This window comes from Triplophysa dalaica, chromosome 19 (assembly GCF_015846415.1).
Source record: "Triplophysa dalaica isolate WHDGS20190420 chromosome 19, ASM1584641v1, whole genome shotgun sequence".
Lineage (NCBI taxonomy): Eukaryota > Metazoa > Chordata > Actinopteri > Cypriniformes > Nemacheilidae > Triplophysa > Triplophysa dalaica.
The window spans coordinates 6,705,210-6,721,956 of NC_079560.1; positions in this window are offsets into that span (position 1 = coordinate 6,705,210).

Sequence of the window (16,747 nt, forward strand, 5' to 3'; positions counted from 1 at the left end):
AAAATTGGCTTCCCACAGGAAAGATAAATCCACCCTCCCCTGCCCAGAGTCCCTGTCCTTCAGTCTCCTCCTGTCTGCTTCTTAACAACTGGGTGGGCTTGATGTCTTATCTCTGATATTTCTCCACTCTGGGCTCATTTCTGACAGTTGGGGATGGAAACACAGCAAGAATGTTGCTGTAATTGCATCTGGTTGCGTCATGAAAAAGTAATAATGCACCGTCAAGAACGTCAAAGTGTCAGCGTTCAGCAGAACTGATAAGGTGTCGGCGGCCGTGAAAGTAAAGCCCCTTGCCGGTGGGCTGCCGTAAGTTACGAGAAGGGAATTTAGGCTGAAGGACATTTGCCAATTACCAATCTTTTTGTTTAATTGGAAGGAGAGGTGGCATGAAGAAATGCTCGTTTTTCATGCAGCTTGAATGGCAAGAACTGTATTTTTGTGCACTAACTAAATATTATCCATCTGATTGCAATAGGTTATTTTATCAGAGATAAAAAGCAATGATGAACTGACACAGTGAAAACTTATTGATTACAAAAACGATTTGTGGAGAGAGGTAAATTTGTAAGCGCCATATTGGTGTGAAAGCTACAGATTCAAGGGTGGACAATGTTCAATTGTTAAAACATCTGAAGTACGCATGGAACTTGTTCATCATTACACACTAGGTCAAACGGCATCACTAGGGAAAATGCTTTTAATAATCTGGTAGCCTAGTTTCTTCCTTTGATAAATCTTTACAGTACTCAACAAAGCCGGATATAGACTGCAGTGAGTCAGTTTGGGTTGTTTTAGACTTCAGTCTTTCCTGCTGAACAAAAATAGCATATTTTTATGAATTTTCATGCATGCCCAGGCATTATTTTGTTTTGTTTGGTTTTGTTTATCAAACTCTCTCTACTTTAAACCTGTTGTGCACACATTCGTATGGTTAAACAGATCCTACTAAAGTAAAAGAAAGCGTCTACGGCATTTTAAAAAAGGGATTATTTGGGCCAAAACCCTTTGGATTGATCCTATTGTATTTTAATAATGTGTCTATGGACTCACTTAGACATGCAAAGAGAGAGCGAGTCACCCGGATTGACTCATCGTGTGGAATCCATGTTTACTGAGAGAAATCCAGGGGTCAAAGTTCCCTTAAGTTCCCAGAGTTGTGAAAGAACGCGTTAATGAATTCTCACATCATCATTGCCACGTCGACTGCTCATCTTCCGTCTCTTCTCTCAACCGTTCAATCCAACTCTTTTTTTTAGTTTGTGTACATTTCGGATTGTCAGAACGTTTGAGATTAGCTGACCTTATGGTCACTGCGCAGACACGCACACACGGGCGAACAAAAGCGTACACTTTTTCTGCCTCCTTTCTCCCTTTTGAATTTCGCAAGCAAATAGTTGCATGACCCTGCTGTCTTTCGCTTCAGGGCTTTCTGCTGCCCATGTGTGGCAAAGTTCCTCCCGCAGATTCTCACAAAAGCCTCGGTATCCCACAATACTCGTGGAAAGGCCTGTGCATCCGCAGTCCACGTATCCCATAAGGCCTTGCGTAATTAAGCGCATATGGTCATTAGCAGCCTGTCCTTTCTATTCCCTCACCTTTACATATACCTCTCGCTCTATATCCCCCGTCCCCCCTCCCCTCGCTGCGGTTTGTCAGATGAAGTGATTGCTTATTGCTCCCACCCCCTCAGTGGTATTTAGCTATTCTCATTTGCATGTACATGCCCTTGCTGTGCGGCCGGTGAGCCGCTGAGATTGATCAACAACGCAGCGGCATGTTTTATTACATGTCAGTCGGAGGCAGGAAACCAGACGCAATGGGCACATACACCCGTGCACACACACATACACACATGTGCATAACTATGTACGTGTAATGTCGACAGTCCACACAAACACGTATACGCACAGAGACATGCAAATGTGACATGTACATAGTAGTGTGTATTTATTTCATATTCTGGGGAGGATTCACTAAAAATGAATGCGCCTGCCGTCATTGCAGTTTATTTACATGCGCTGTCTGCGTTGTTATCTGGCATACTCCACCACTGCTTTCCAAGGACAGTAAAAGTGCATTGGGGGTTGCACTAGGTTTGTGAATAAGGTGCAGTGTGTAGCTTAATATGTAAAGAAAAGAGACATGTTTGGCAAAAAAGAATGATAATAAATTAAACTGGCTGGTTAGTCACTACACATTAGCCATTAGTGTGCAGTATTCATTTGTATATATACATAATAATACATGGAGATTGTATGTTTATGTTTAGTTTATAAACATGTGTATATACTTGTCCCTATTTGTTTTGCATCCAACATTTCATATTCGCTCTACGGGTCCGCGTTTAATCCTGTCTAGTTGACTTATAATTTGCAATCTGCCCGGATAAACCTTCGAATAAACCCACAAATGGTGCCCTGAGATTCTCCCTGAGTTTCTTTTCCTGAAGAAACAGTTTTTTAAGACTTTGGCATATTCGGCTCCGCCGTGCCTCGGCTTCCATGGCTGATAGATATTAATATGCGCAAATGGTGGATGCAGTACAAAACGATGGTAATGAAGTGAAGAGCTTTGGGCTCTTGTGGAGCTTAAGAGCAGGCGTGGGGGAGCCAGCACATGGTTAGCCATATGCCTCTGAGCAGTTAGCAGACTCCTTTGGGAGGCCTTGGGGAGCGCTTGGTTGCTTTCTTTCTCTCAGTATGGCTTGCATTTCTTATATTTTTAGTCATGTTTGCTCTGATTCAGTCCCCTCGAATATATAATCTGCCCTTCAACCTGATTTCACACCGTGGGTACGGTCTGGTTAGCAAGTGATGGCAAGCAGGTACAAAAAGGTACCTGTCACTGAATGGAAAAAAAATCAGTCGGAAATATTATGTGCCATCCAATTGTATTTTATACGACGAGAAAAATATATTGATATATATTAAAGCTTTCCTGTGGCTCAGTGGTAAAAGCATTGCGTTAACAACACAAGGTTAAAGGTTAAATCCCAGGGGATTGAATATACCTAAGTATGAATGTATAGGATAATGCTATGTAAGTAGCTTTGGCGTCTGCCAAATGCATAAATGTAAACATTTTAAATAAATATATATTTCTTATTTTATTATAATTTATCAATATATTTCACACAATTTAATAAATTACAAATATTAAGAAAAAAAAATCTCTAAATATGTATAAAAATTTTGTTCTGTGTTATATACTTACGTTATTTAAAAAAGCACAAATCAAAATGTCTACCAGATTGTCCTTTTGTTCAGTATATTACTTTTAGGGGTAATATGCAACGAATATTACACATATGTGCCACCACATGGAGTTCTAAAGCGAAGGTGTCCTAGATAATATTTGGAGAAAAAATCTGTCCGAAGATGAATGTTTGTTTAATTAGATATATTTTATATGTCGTCATTTTGCTTTATAGTTATACAATCGGTCTTAACCACATCTTTCTGACACTGGTGAATCATTCCTACAGTATATATTTATATGGCAAAGCCAATCTGCTACTTTGTTTATTTTCTATTGTCTGCATAGGCCGAGTGGTATGAGAAAGCGTCAGAGGTCACAGAAAAGGCCTACAGCAGGTGAGGAGACTATTAAAGGTAGGGTGGGTGATCTTCTCCAGAATTATTTTTGTCATGTTGGTTGGAAATCTCTTTACACCCTGATAGCACTCAAGAAGTATAGTGGTCAAATAATATTTTTATAATTCTATATATTCTATTTTATAATTGTATATATCGTCTGTGAAAGGTGTAGGACCAAAAGACGTTTGCCCAATCAAAACATTCTGGCAGAACGCTTTGACTGGTCATGTGTGCATTTTCAGCCAACTTATTTTACCACTGTGCACCCTGTACACGCAGACTTCATACATCATCAGCGTGCTCACGTCTGCTGTGTCAATGTCGGTAGAAAATAGCAGACAATCGGCAACAATCAAACTTTACTGCGAAACCGACAACAAGTAAATCTACAATACGAAAGTCAATTTTTGAAAAAGCAGTGCTGGAACGTCTGGATCAGGGGAGAGGAAAAACTTCCATCGGTTCAGTTTTTACACGATGGAGACAGCTCCAGCAGGCAAAGGGGCGGAAGACGACACCATGGTTGCTCACTTTCTTATGGACAGGTTAGAACAGGACAAGAATTTAATGGATTTAGTTTGTACGTTTTTAAGGAAATACATTCATGTGTGTGAAGGAGGCATGGCGTTGGAAGGCAATCGCATAGATGGTGGGATTATAATTTACACCTTTCCAAATCAACCACCCCACCTTTAAGGGCTGAGGTGTATGTGAATGGACCAGAAAGAGTAAGAGAATCAGTCAGGGCTGAGAGCTCTGCCCATCACCAAGACATCTGGATGGAGAAATCTGCTGTTCTTTGGTGAGAGAAAGATAAGAGGAAGAATGAAGAGGGATTGTTCTCTTTTAAATCTCATTGTAGCCCAGCAGCCTGGCTGAATCTTTGCAGTCCCCGAGGAGAGAGCGCGAGTAATCCGGGCTCTGCCTTCTCCTTACACAAACGCCAGGATCAGCGTTCCTCGCACAAGTAATTAGAAGATAATGGGCAGTAATGCGGCCCGATCTGTCCCCATTATCTCCTGGCACTGCCAGCACAGCGCCATCTGGTGCCTGATCTGGACACAGCGGATCCTGAAAATCGAGCCGGCTTTAACTTAATCCGGCCACACCTTTCATTTGTTAATAAATCCTTTGAACTCTGCGTGCGTGCTGACAAATCATATTTAAAAGTATATATGTTTTCAGTGGATGAACTTGTTATATACAGTATGTGTGTTTCTACCACAGAACCATAATAAGAGTATAAATTCAAATCGTATAGTTCAGTGACTAAAAGTAACTATCCAAGCGAGATTGTATTCATTTTTTTACATTTCGTTTTTTATTTTATGTATTTGGAAATATAGGCTACAATTGACAGTGAATGAGATCATACGAATGCATACCAAAAGTTACGAATTGAATCCGAAGAGGGTTTTTGTACAGGCTACCTGTCTATCCACATTAAGATGGAAAAAAGTTCTTCCAACTTTGTGTAGTTATAGCCTATAATTGTTTTATACTGTTAAACTGTTGTCTAGGACTCTATAAGGTGGATCGTATATTTGTATTCACAAGTGAAATGTATCTGTTCTCTCGTTGCTGTTCCGGACATTGATGTTTACCCTACACCTGAAGCACACCTCTTCCCTATCAGCCAGATCAGGTGTCTGTTTCTGTACTGAGCAGCTAAATGACAACACTTATGTCTACACTTACACAAAAACTGGCAGCGCTTTTAAAACCGGATACATGCATCCTTATCCTTTAGCCATGTTATTCATTTATAACGGTTTGTCTTTCTGTGTTTTCTGGGTATTAATCAGATAATGGCATTGCTAGATCTGATCTCTGTTCAAGGAATAGTCCAGTGTTTACAAATTTTTTCCATGTTGTTCATAGCTTTCTTTCGTCAGTAAAACAGGACTGGAAATTATAACGAAATGTGAAACGTAAAGTGAAAGGTGACCAGTGACTGTCAACCTCTAAAAATAAAAATAAAAATTGTTTAATAGTGGCCTATGGTTGTATTATGGTGCTTGTTGATCATGTTTTCAAATTTGACATACTCTGGTCATCATTCACTTTCATCATAGCAAAAAAGCAGTGTCAACATCTTGCTTTACTTCTCCTTTGGTGGTCCACAGAAGAAAGTAAATGATGACACTACAAACGCAATTCACAATCACATGAATGAAATCCCGTGCAGACCCATTCATAGAGTCAATTTCATATCCATACGGCGACCCCTCCCATTACTAATCTATAACACAGATGATATGCAAATATAAACACCACAAATCAACACAAGCCCATATTGTTTTCCACTGCATCTTCCGCCCCCTGCCTCCCCGTTCCACTAATTTGCTCTTGCAGCAAACCTGTCTCTTTATTGAGATGCTAACTCCCTTTATGAGCACCTAATCCTGTAGCACGGGGGATAATTTATAGGGCATTTACATGAGGAAGGCTAGCTAATTGGGAGCATGTGTCTGCGTAAGCCCACACGACACCCCTGCACTACAAATGAGCGTCTGCCTCCTCTGACATCATCCATCTGCATCTTAAAATCATTTACTTTCGGAAACTTGACTAGATGGTTTTGTACATTTCACCTGCCTGTATAAAGTGCCTTATAAGCGCTTTCTGGGTAAACATTAAGTGTAAGTCTTGGCGTCTGGTCCTCCCAGAGTGCCCCAATGCAGTGGACATGCTGCTCTGTGACCTAGTTGCGAGGTGAACATTTGTTTATACCATCATTCCTGAGATCTCTCTCCCTTTCTCTCTCTCTCTCTCTCTCTCTCTCTCTCTGTGGCCCAAAAAGGATGATCCAAAAGGATTTACTGCTGGACATAGGAATGCATTACGAATGGGTGATGCAGGGGTGTCCTGCATCTATTTATTTTTGGACGCAGGTTTATAGATACAAAAGATAGGTAAAAAATACTTCAAAAGTTATTTATATGAAACAGAGAGTATTGCATATTTTATCTTACACTGGAGCAATCTTGCTGACTTAAATCAGCTTTACAATTGTTTCAATTTACTTAATTTTGGCCTCTGGTGAATTATGGTAACTTAAAGAGTACATAACCAGGGATTTTTGAGGTCCTTCTTTGGTTTAAGGATTGTCCAACAACAAGTTTATGTACATAGAAGATTATAATAGGCAATAATTATTACCATTCTCCTTGACCTATCAAAACGTAGGCGGGGACTCTTTTTAGCATTGTAAATCCGCAATGGTTCACGAATCGGACTGGGGACGACCAGTTGTGTGATTCAGAGTCCAATCCCATTTTCTAAGCCAATAACTTTGTTATTCGTTCACCTTCGGATTTGCATCTTGGCAGACTGCTTACTTTCAAACATGTCAACATACAGTAACACATTGCATGAAATGTAATTTTCATGATCTCATGTTGTGTACTCTTTAAGAATAAGTTGAAATTGCTCAACTTTTTTGATACATTGAAGGTAAAACATTGAACAATTTAGAAAAGTTAAAATTACGTTAGCCAATTTTACTGTAGGCCTACTTAATTAATAATTAAAAATAAAATGAATTTGTTGAATTCTAAAAAACCTTGCATGTTTTTTGCTTAGCATTGAATATTTTTCAGGCTGCGACTGAAATCATGTCTATAATATGCTGAAAGGCACTGAGTCTGAGAATCCCCCCTAACATTAGATTGAACACGTCCCCACTTCTAACGCACAGCTGTCATCATTGGCTAAGTGCCACAAAAGACTGGAAAAGTCCATCTGAGAGTTGCACCACTGCACCTTTCAAGAGCTGACCCTTGACCCCCTCAGCCGACAGGGAAGTGTCCGGGTCGGCCTCCGCCGGGCAAGTGGCCCTTTATGTACCGGTGATATCACCTGACCCGTGACTCTCCTCCTCGGTCTCAACAGGAGGAGCGGAGAGTCCTGCTCTAATCTGAGATCCCCCATCTCTCGCTCCTCTCCCTCCTCTCCCTCTCATTTACATCAGCTCGTTTTTTATAGCTTCACGGTTATATATTGGGCTTTGTCTGGCTGTGCGTGTACCTGCACCGGTCCCAGCTGCTGCTCATTAATAACCTGGCCTGCCACAGACATAAAGAGAGAAATGGACGAGCTAGTTACCATCCCGGTAAAACATTCAGAGGCTGTAAGCACAGCAGCGCGGAAAGAAAAGTCTACAGTATCGAAAGAAATGTGCTTAAACTGATACGCTATGCAGGTTCATAACCTGAATTCATTACAAGTGTTAAGTGGCTTGTAAAATAAATGAAGCATCTAGCTACTGTTGCATTAAAAAAGTTTAGGTGACCTTGAAACAACGGTGAACACAATGTATGGAAGGTAAAAAATGGATTTTGGGCCAGACTAAAAAAGAATTTGAGAACTCCTGTTTCAAACATAAGGGTTCTTTAAAATGTATTTTGACATCTCTTGTAGACAGTGCAGGTGATGCTGGGGGTGTTCTGAAGAGGTGAGATCACCGATCTGAGAGCAGACGGGTTCTTTTATAGAACGAGTAGATTGACAGAGGGCCTGAAATCTGTTACCCCGATCTCTGCTTAGAGAGCCAGAGGGGAATTAAAAGCATGAAAAAGGATTTCTTTAGCACGCCTCATCAAAAGGGAATTAGCACGCTGTGGGAGCGGTGGCAGGGGAAGGCGACACAATGAACGGATAACGGGGAAACAGCAGGATGAGCTGGTGTTCTACGTCTCAAGATTAGGCCAGATTAAAGACTGAAAACACTGAGTCTGTACACCTCTGACCATGTAGTGTCTGTAAACTTTGTTTCATCTTGGGACTTATTTGGGCTGTTTTTCCATATCTACTACTGTGAAACAGGCTGGGTACAAAATTACTTTTTGGCCATAGTGGCAACTAGCAGGTCATTTTCTCGACCAACACACTTCTTTCTATAAAACTGCATTATTTTTATCAACAATGTTTGTCCGGATGACAATGGAATTTTTAGCTGTTTTTTCGTTGCCTATTTTTGTATTGGCGCATGTTAGTGTCACTCAGAATAACATACTTGAGAGAAATCTCTCTCTCTCTCTCTCTCTGTAAAAATGCTCCTGTCAAAAAAGGTACATGGAGTCCTGGTGAAAACCTTTATACATCCTAGATAAACTTCTAATGAAAGATTTTCCACTAAGATGTTTCAAAAACCTTGGATTTCTTACTCAATTATGTCAAATTTAGTGATGCAATCTAACTGTTAGGTGTGTTGGAAATTTTGCAGGGGCTTATAAAATATTCTTGGGACTGAAAACACACTGATTCTCTTACATTGCTTTCATAAAGTGCCGTAAAATGTAAAGCTAAATTGTTTCTTTGAAAGCTGGCTTAAATTCAGGGGTTTAATTCCTCTCACACAAGTTTTCTCTTTAAGTGTTGAGAGCCTCGAACCCTTCAGTGTACCGGTAGAGCGAATCGAAATCCAGAAGTTTAAAGCAACTCCCGAGATCCGCCTCGGGCGTCTGAATTCGACCTGAGGTGTTACATCACTGACAAACCTTCGATTTCTCTCCCCAAACTCCTCTCTCGCTCTTTATTTTCTACCTTTTCTGTAACTCGACTTGGCGCCTCTGTCTGATTTGATGAAGCGAGCTTTGAGGCATCCGGCGCAAGACGTGCAACAACCAGCAAACAGCGTGTAAACTAATGTCAACAGAAGCTCTCGTCACCACTCCTCACCTTCACCCTGATGAAACACGCTGAAACTGCATCTCTACTGAACATACAAGCTTTACTTTTCCTTTTTTGTGGATCTTTGTCTTCGTGAGGTTACGGTCACGGTTTTGGTGGTGTTTCAGGACTAAAGAAGAGTTATATTGAGACATTATCGCTGGCACGGCGGCTGACTTGACTGTGTTCTTTATTTATCACGCGTAGTGACACATCACATCGATGTTGTGTCAAAGAAATCTGCTCACGAGTCAGCTTGGTGTGCTATTTTCCTCCGCCTTCTTATCTGAAGCAAAGCTTTTGCTAAGGCTAAAATGAGGCTAAAATCCTGCTATTGATATTAATGTGTTTTTAATTGTTTGTGCTTGCAGATTTTGCATGCATTCCACATTAGTTATTCCCACTGGATGTATTTGCCGTTTTTCCACCGCCTTTTTTCCTACTCCATTTGAGTGGTGCCTTTTTTACTCCCCTGCTTTGTCCTGATAACACATGTAGTTGTGTCTTAATCAGTGTTTGGCTAATACCGACCCAGCAAAAGTCACATCCCTCAAAATGTCCTGCTCCGTGTCCCCATGCACCCTCTCCCAAAACACGTCCGCACCAACGCAAACAGCGAAAGTCTTGTTGCAGTACTTAATACCCAGGGGCCTCCACCCCTGCCAAGGTGCAGCGCACTGTGAAACAACACACCCCATCAGTAACCAACCACGCCGTACTGTACGACCGCCCCGCCCTGCAGATTCATCTCCACGCGCACGGCCCTGATCATCAGCGCTCTGCATTATTGTGATTTATCGCTAGCTGCGCTGCGGAATAGCAATAGATCACACGAGCCGCGGGGGGCCTGGGGAGGAAGAGCAGGAACATGGGATGCAGGGGCCTACAGAAAACCCACCTATGATGAAGTGCTCTGTAATACACAAGCAGCGCCCGTAGTCACTCTATCAGAGCGACCTGACCACGTTTTCTTAATGCAGCTTCATTACACGTTTCTGTTTTCAAACGCCACTATGTTTTGTGGACCTGTGGTTTCTCCCACGCCGCAATCCTTAAATAGTTAATCTGAGATGCAGTGGGTAATGTCTGTTCCTCTTGTATTTATTGTTCTTTTTTCACTTTATTTATAGTGTATTGTATCTCCTTGTTGTGTTAAAAAATGTTGATGTACTACTGTTGTTACCTTTGCATCTCTTCACAATGTTTATCTAACATATACTCTACATTGATTTATAATATTTGTAGTGACTTTGTACATTATGCAAAATTTTAATTATTATGTTTATGGTAAATGGTATGTACATGTTTTTCTTGCAGCAAATCCTAAATTTGGGTGAATATGCCTAATGCTTGTACTGTGTTGTGATTTTAACCATTTTAACCATTTTCAGCTTTAAGAAAGTTTGTTGCCTCTTCAGCACTTTGCCGTAAAGTTTAAAATAGTTTTGAAAACTTGAATTTTTAGGGCTAATACTTTTTTAGGCCCAACAGATTTACTTTTTGAAAAGTGAACAAAATGTGAAGAAAATTTAAGAAAAAAAAAAAGTTTATTAGGATGTGATGATGATTTGTGCAGTTTGGTAGACAAAGTTCACATTTACTGTAGAAGTAAGGTATTTTTTATCATTTGCAAAAAACACATACCACATGTATGTGCCAAATCTGCTAGACCAGGGTTCTTTTTTGACCCCAAGGCCCCCTACTATATCCAACAATACTCTCCATTGGACCACGCTCACATTTGTTTTATACCCAATAAAATAGTTGAGACCTTGATATTAGCTGGAAAGTGTTTATTCAATATAAATATAGACAAATAATATGAAATATCTTCATCTTTTTAATTGTTTTAAAATGTTTTCAATGATCATTGTGTCTTATTTTTATGTATAAATCAGTGAGAACCACTGTTCTTAACTTTGAGAAGTTAAATAAAAAAAGTCAATATGGTTTTGGCGTTCAGAATGGGTGCAAACCAGGTCTGGTGCTGTTTGTTAACTTTCCATCCCCGTGTGCATAAACCTCAGTGGCGATCACATCAGACACCTATTCTCCAACTCAAGGACTCTGTCTTTCAAAACCCGTAATCTCTGATTATAAATGAGATTACGTTATTTAAAATGCAATATCCATATCCTATCGTCGTATGGCCTGGTGAACAAATCAGCCACCTTGTGCGTGAACTGTAAATCAGGAATAAAGAGGCACCTCCTGCATCTGTGTCTCACATGGAGGGGATAAAAAAGACCAGAAGACCAGAGATGCTAAGAACCTGTACATAAGACACCCCCATTGTTAGAATGTGCAGATGAGGCGGCTCAGCTAAATTGCTAACAATGAGTGGAGGAAAAATCCCCCTTTAACAGGGGGCCAAAGGCACACAACACTATTATCATAGTGATTTAAATAATCTAATCTCATTTTCTGCATCAGATAAGGGGGGCAGATCAAAATTACTGACATGCGTGTGCGTATATGTGTTATGAAGTGTTAGGAATGGGGGAGTAGGTGGAGGTTGGGGGTCGAGGGCTATAGGATTAGTATACTCAAAGATTTTGTAGATATTTCTGTTTTTGATACTGTTGAGAAGATTAAGTTGTGTGTGCGCGTGTGCGAGAGAGAGAGAGGGAAAGAGAAAGAGAGAGAGTAGCGCTGGGATGTGAAGGCGTAATATCAGATCTGACAACAAAAGGAAAAAACAGACGCAAGCTGTTTCTATTCTTCTCGTCTTCCGGTCCAGTGGAAAAGTTGATGAAGTTTAAATGAAGCAGAATTAGGAGATCAAGCGGGAAGGCGCGTGCTGATACTATCGGTAAGCCCTTTCCCACAGGACATCGCGAAGCCAGGAATTGAGCACAGGCCAGCTGACTTGGATGAAGTGGAGAGAAATCGCAGAGAAAGATGGGAATGGAGGGAAGAACAGGGGCGGGAGATGGGGTTTATGGGCGGATGGAGCATCCTCTAAATGTGATAATCTCCAATCACCTCTAACATCAATTCTGTCAAGGTTTCGGTTAATGAGCTCACGGCCGCTCGAGCGTTCTGCCGCCTCCCGTTTCTCTCTGATTCCCTCGCCATGGCTATCATCACTGTTATTCTTTTCATTTAATCCTCCTCTCTTCAGCCGATTTGAGCAGCGGGACAGGGGAAGCCTATTACGCAGGCCTTACTGCTCTCGTCTATCTAAATGCTAACTACGCCCGCACCTTACGCGCGGGGAAGGAAACGCGTTAGAACGCACGGGGTGCCAGAGCGAGGGCTAATCTGTTGACGACTTCGGTTGTGTTTTATCAGTTTATTATTTGTAACGACGGAAGGGAGGTGGGCTGTTAACGGAGGAAAAATATTCGTCGCGCACTGACGTTTTCTCCGAGGTCACTGGCCCTCATCAACGCGCGTTTCCACTCGAGATGATTTGACCCTTACGCGGGTGCCGAATCGAGCGAATTCGTTTTCAACCGCTTCTCACCCTCTCACATCATCCTCTCTTTTAATATCCACTGCTCAGATATTGATGGAAAAATCACGAGTGTCTTTATTCCTCCCGCTACTTCTGCATGAAGTTAGACGCGCTGAATCGATTGGTTGTAGCCGGTGTGTTGGGTTGGAAAGCTTGGGGTAAAAGCTCTGGGTCACCTTTTAGCCAAAGCTGATTTTCCTTCTAGAAGCCACCTCCTTACAGAAAGTTTAGCCATATTTTCAACCTATTGATGAATCTGGAACTTCACCTAGAAGATGTCACAATACAAGACGTTCACTATTTGTGGCCATGGCCAATATAAGTCATGAAAACAATAATATTACAATCTATGATCAAGTTTTGTGGGGACAATGAATCACTCTCAGTATATGAGTGTGACCAGGTGGAAAGAGAGAGTTTGTAACTAATGTGACTCTTAGGTTAATATCGCAATATCACAGTTATTGACAATACCAGATTTTGAATTGATTGATACATCTTAAATTGCATTTTGTTAAACAACTGGTTCAAGCTTGTTTAATGAAGCTTGTCTACTGTTCTCTCTCACACAAACAAACTCTGTTATTTATCGTTTTCCACATTGCATACATTATCACTATTTTTTACTTTTTTTCCAGAATGCCAAAACAAAGACCCGGAATAAGATGCATATCCTTTGACGTCTTTAATTGGAAGCTTTGCTGTCCCCAGTGCACCATTCCTTAATTCCTTTGATTCGCCTTTTTCAAGGGTACGTTTGATTTCACACACACCCCTTAAACAGCAGTAGGTAAGATAGCGAGGGAACTATCAATCTTTGTAATGCGACCGGTGGATGGTGCACCATGTGTAAATGTTTGCACAACCCTTCGTTCAGGCCTGCCATCAAACTTATTCCATTGAACAGAAGATTCGGGGCAGGCAGGTCCCTCTTTCTATATCTTTTCTCTCTCTCTGACTTCAAAAGCAGCATGGCGATGAGCCTGATGAGCGCATTGCCTTTTACAGATCTGTGCATTTTTCATATAGCCGCTGCTTTTATGTTTCATCTACAGCGGCTCAGGAGAGAACAGCTGTGTGGGCCCTAGACCTTCAGTAACTGACTGAGAACTCATTTCACTGGAAGAGACGGGTCAGGATGTAGAGGGCATTTTTACGGTGCTACCTGCTGGATCAGATACAAATGGATCTCTCTACCTTTAAAAAATTCAACCGGCACCATGCGAGCATCCAGATAACTGGAATAATACACAGAGAATCATATCTGTGACAGCTAAGACTGGATTAGTGTAATTTATTTAATTGCGTCAGGTCCATCACACAACACACAAGTTGCCCAGACAGTGTAAAAAAAGAGTTTTTAAACAAATTAATAATTATAAAAACAAAAACATCTTTATCCAAATCAATTAATGTGGTTATTTAATGATATTTTCCTTATAGTTAATTAAAGGGACAACACACAGGTCAAAACAATCAAAAAATCACAGTATTTGCTGGTCACTTGAGTCTCTTTTACTTGACAGTACTAAACTAGGTCACAATGAGCGCAAATCCAGTAGTATCTGATTTCTTTGAGGAGTAACAGCGCTCTCTTGTGTTAGAAATGCTAAATTGCAGTCTGATTGGAAGCCAGATGCTATTGACACCTTTGGCCTCATTTAAAAAAAAAAGTAGATTTGATCTGCAAAGTGTGTTAAGATTTTCATTGCGCAAAGTTCTATGCACCTTTTACACGTACGCACGATTAACAAATGAGGCCTGGGTTACTCATAACTCCATTTTTGTTCTATGCAGCAGTGTCCAGTGTTGGTCTACAGGAAAAGCTATATTATAAATAAATATCAAAACATGTTGTACTACATTGTGCATTGTATAAAACATCAAATAAGTAAGCGTAGCTAAATCGCTGTTGTGCTTTTGCTGACTACGGTGAACAGCGTTCAACGGCCTGTGAGCGGAAGACGGTTTAAAGCCTATGCAGCAGAATTGATTCACACACCTTTTCTAGACCTTAGAACCTTAGAGGGAATCTGTCAGCAATCAATAAAGACCAAAACAGTGTGCGCCAGGTGCGATTTACTGAAGAAGAAAGAGCTCAAGTGAGAAACCGAGAGCAATGCATCAATTGTATTTTCTAACTCATCCTCCGTGACTACATGCAGCTCAAGAAAAATCTTTAGCTCTGAAGGAAAAGGTCAAATCAGAGGTAGCCGCTGGTGAGGGAAGAGCATTTTTTCACACATGAGAAAGCAGCGTAAGGCCCTAACAGGCTGCTGCCAGTCAGTCATGTGCACTTCTCCCAGCTTGGTGCTTTGTCAATGTGCTGTGACTAAGCCAGGGTGGTCCCATATCTTCTCTCCTTAGCCTAATTAAAAGAGGATTAGACGCCACGGAGCCCCAGACCACTCCAGCGAGCAGCACATCCTTTCCTCTTACTTTCTCTGGATAATCACACATCGAGGAACGACAGGAACGGCGAGAGGGGCTGTCTGGATTGATGCCCAGAAAACGAGGGGCGTGATAGGAATGGCAGTAAGCTTCGGTCACTTTGAACATGAGAACGAAAACGCTGGGGTGTTGCCTATCTGCGAACAGCCCCCCATCTTCTCGAAGGCCTGCGGTGCAAGTGATATGAAGTGCAATTTAAAACGAGACATTTACTAATTGACACAACGTGTGATGTGTTTTAGAAATATTAAGACCTATTTGTTTTATAAAAGGTGTTTTAAAAAAACAGAAGCATGATAAACATAGCCTATTTGAAATATAGAGAATAGGTTCAAACTATTTGCAGCAATGGTTACATCTATATAAATACAATAAAAGGAGTTTTGAAAACAGAATAGCATGCATAAATAATCAAATCACATTCCTTTATAGTGGGCATGCATTTTTGTTAATAGTTGAGAAATATAAAATATTCAATATTATATTGAAATGTATAAAATATAAATTGTTCATGCAGCTATTGGTTGCTTTTTTGGTTAGCAGCATAACGTTCATGGGTTAGATTTCCAGGGAACACAGATTATGTACTGACGAAATTGAACACCAATGCACTAAATTGCTTTGGATAAAAGCATCTGCCAAATGTGTCATATAAGAAAAATGATAAAGATAACATGTTACAGTTAGTTAATGGAATCTTAAATCAACTGATAAAATAATACAGTATAAAGCCTATTAATGCACGTCTTAATTTGATTTTTATTTATCAAATACCAAGGCTAGGCCTATTATAAACTTCTTATAAAATCATTCAGAGGACGCACCAAATCTGATGTAGCCTAGAATAATCCAATCATTCTCCAATCTGAGAGGAATTGGGCCAATGCCACAGCATCTAGGCAGGAAACACCCTGGATAGATGACCAATCCATTGCAGTATAATACTGAATAATGTGTTTAAATTGTTTAATTTCAATAATATAGTTTACAAATGTTAATTAGGCACAAAAGACTACTCTGAAAAAACAGTTTTCGCCCAACGACCCGGTGTCAGTATGGACTGGTCTAAAGAACATCGCTAAGTACAAGACACCCCCACCCCACAGTCTGTGGAGAATCAACAACTGGCTGACGATCTGAATGTGTCTTACTGCCGATTTGAAAAGACCAGATTCACACCCCAAGCCCGCTCTGATCTGCACTTTACACATTCGCCCACCCCCTGTGCAACTCCCCCTCCTGTCTCCCCCACCATTCTACCTGTAGAGTATGTGTAGAGAGGATGTGGACCGGGTCATCAGAAGCAGAAGCCCCAGACGGTGTTTCACCTACCTGTTTAAAAGTTTGTGCTGACTAACTGGCTCCCATCTTCACACAGACCTTCAACAGATTTCTGGAACTGTGTTAAGAACTTCCCTGGTTCAAATACTCCACTATCATTCCGGTCCCCAAAATCCCTGGACTTCATTTACATTTTGTCATTTAGCATACACTTTTATCCAAAGCGAATTACAGATGAGGTAAACAATGGAATCAATTGAAACAACAACAGAAAAGCACAAGTGCA